The sequence below is a fragment of the Carassius carassius genome, chromosome 42 (genome assembly GCF_963082965.1).
Source record: "Carassius carassius chromosome 42, fCarCar2.1, whole genome shotgun sequence".
Classification (NCBI taxonomy): Eukaryota; Metazoa; Chordata; class Actinopteri; order Cypriniformes; family Cyprinidae; genus Carassius; species Carassius carassius.
Genome location: NC_081796.1, coordinates 22277753 through 22281034, shown reverse-complemented (window position 1 = coordinate 22281034; position 3282 = coordinate 22277753).

Sequence of the window (3282 nt, the reverse complement as noted above, 5' to 3'; positions counted from 1 at the left end):
TTGAACACAGCTCATTGAAATGTTTTTGCGATGAAAGTTAGAAGGAAAACTGGTAGTTCTCTAAAAGAGTTGTGTTAAGAGTGGGTTTCTTAGGAAGTGCGGTTATACGAGCCTATTTAAATGTTTTAGGAAAAATTCCAGTGTGGGGGGATATGTTAATGATGTGAGTGAGTGCAGGTACAACGGCAGGAGAAATGGCTTGAAGGAGATGAGATGGAATAGGATCAAGCTGACAAGTTGTAGGATGATTGGAAAGGATGAGTTTAGAGACTTCTGCCTCACAGAGTGGAGAGAAGGTTGAAAGCGAGTGTATGTTTGCTGATACAGTACCAGTTTGTGGTGTGGCAAATTGTTCACTGATGGTTTTCATTGTATTAATGGAGAATGTGGCAAAGTCATCAGCTGTTAGAGTTGATAAAGGAGGGGGAAGAAGAGGACAAAGGAGGCAGGAAAATGTTTTAAAGAGCATGCAAGAGTTAGACGTAATGGTTAATTTTATTGTGATAGTGTGTCCTTTTAGCAGTTGGAGACATTAGCATAGAATGAAGAGAGGAGTGATCAATATACATTAAGGTCAGTTGGATATTGTGATTTGCTCTTTCTGCAGCTCTGAGCTTAAAACAATGCTCACAGAGAACATCAGACAGCCAAGGGAAAGTAAAGGTGGTACAAGCTGGCCTGGAAGACAATGGGCAGACAGTGTCTAAACAAGATGTAAGAGTGGAGCAGAAACAATCAGTAGCACTGTTAACATCAACAGATGATAACTGTTCAGGGGAAGGAAGTAAAGATGAAACCATAGCAGATAGCCGGGAGGGTGAAAGGGAGTGTAGGTTATGTCGAAAAGTGACATGTGGAGGGGTGTGTGTTGTGTCAGGAACCATGTTATGGTTAAGATTGAGGAGGAAGTGATTCGAGGTGTGCAGTGGAGTAACCAGTACATAATCAGTGGAGCAGTGTCATGTGTTAATAAGGTCCAGTTGGTTGCCTAATTTGTAACTGTGTTAACTAGGGGATATGTGTGTGTGTGTGTGTGTGTGTGTGTGTGTCTGTGTTCTTAATTGTGAATATGACCCAGACATATTTTTCTATAATTTACCTAAACCAATCAACCATTTCAGCTTTTTGCATTGCATCACACTGTTTTACCCTTCTTTCCTGCATTCTGCTTAATTACGGATGATGATGAGGGAGATGTTCAGTGGGAAAGCTGGGTTAAAGGTGTGTAATGAACAGGTTTTCCCTCAGCTCCACCATGATGTTTGCTTTGTCCCACATGTGGCTGTTCCCCATGGCTCTCTGGCCTGTCCATATTTTATTGAAACCATAATCTGACCTGAATAAACACATTAGTGTCTACATTATTAATTCTAATCTTACAATGATTGTTTACTCTGTCGGGTTCATTACGAAGACCAGATAAATGCTCGGCTGTAAATGTGGCCACAGTGGCCCTCATCTTCGGCGGACACCAAAGCGAAGGGAAGGTTGAATGCAAACTGTTTCTCCTCCCAGAAGCTTGTGTTGATTCAGGACTTGGTGATATTTACTGTGCTGGTGTGAGTGCCTTGCCATGACAGCTTTGTAATTCCCAAAAAGGTCTCAGTCTGCTGACTGCTGGGAGCTTGGAATAAAACACTCACCATTAATTACTCTGAGAGTCATCTTCCTGGCCACCAGCCATCCGTGGCCCCACCTGCTCTGGGTCTAATGTCACTCAGTGGGGCTTTTACCGTAGAGCTGGCCGAGGAGGGGGTCCGATCTGTCCCGGTCAGTCCAGATCCTCCTGCTGTTCATCTGACAAAAATATCTGCTTCGTTGTGATCACCAGGGGCAGAGGCAGTGGTTCATACGCAGGCTGAGGATGTTTGGTGGTAGACGGGAACAGATAGATTTTTTTTTCAGTGTGATGTGCCAAGTTCAGAGCTGTGAAACACTCACACAGGGGCACCGCAAGACATCTCAGAGGACTAACAGATGAAAAAAAAAACTGAAAATAAAATGTAAACCAAGATTTGTTCAGCCTTGAAAACAATTAACCATTATTGAAATTTTAAAGAACAGAAATACATTTTTTATGAACTTAAAAAAAAACTAATGTTAATTAATGTTATTAATTGTACATTTGTGATAAATGGATGAGCAGGGTGATGTGGACTGATGACAGGTCATTAAATACAGTTAAAATGTAAATTATATATTATACATTTGGGAGTACACACACCCACACACACACACACACAAACCACACAGTATATATATAGAGAGTTGCTCTATATATACATTGCTGGAGAGTAACTGACTAAAAGAAGTAGTGCTGATAACTTACCTGCAATTCCCAGTAGCATCAAACAATACAATAGCTCACGTGTTCAAAACAATGTTGCTTTTCCATTAACAAACTCCTTTTTATTTTCAAGAAGCATATATATATATATATATATATATATATATATATATATATATATATATATATATATATATATATATATATATATATATACTGTGTGATTTGAGGAACCCTTCATGTAGCTTTACAGAGTGTAAACAATTACACTCTAAGTAAAGTAAACAAGGACTAGTAACGTTTGCTAAATTCATTAGCTAACATTAAGGGTTGCAGTGTCACGTGCACGTAGTGTCATTTGAAAGGCGTGTCTGAAGGACTAGATAAAACCAGAAACAGCGACCCATATTGTGTAATGCACCTGAAGCCTCTTTAAAGATGGTTGGAGTAGGCGCAACTTTTTTAAGAGGAAGAAACAGGTGTAATTTCTTTAGACAATTGTCCACCTGTTCAGTATGTTCAAAAATGTCCAGCAGAATGTTAGAACAATGACATCAAATTTCAGCTGATACTAGGCTGCTAATTGGACATTTGGCAGACCTGAACAAAAAAGCTATAATTACGACAGCTTGTCACTGCTTCACCAGCGAAAGTGCACATATTTGTAGTTTTAATTATACTCAAGATAATTATCACTCCAGTGTTGTGTTCATCACAGTTTATTGATAAAATTTATAGCCTCATTGCTGGAGAGTAACTGACTAAAAGAAGTAGTGCTGAGAACTTACCTGCAATTCCCAGTAGCATGAAACAATACAATAGCTCACGTGTTCAAAACAATGTTGCTTTTCCATTAACAAACTACTTCTTTTTTTTTTCAAGAAGCAGCATGCCAGAAAGTAACATGTTGTGTCACAATGTATTGTTTCACATTGGTGCAAATAGCCATGCTAACCTTTTTTCTAAATTGTCTCTCTCACTCACCAGTATATTTC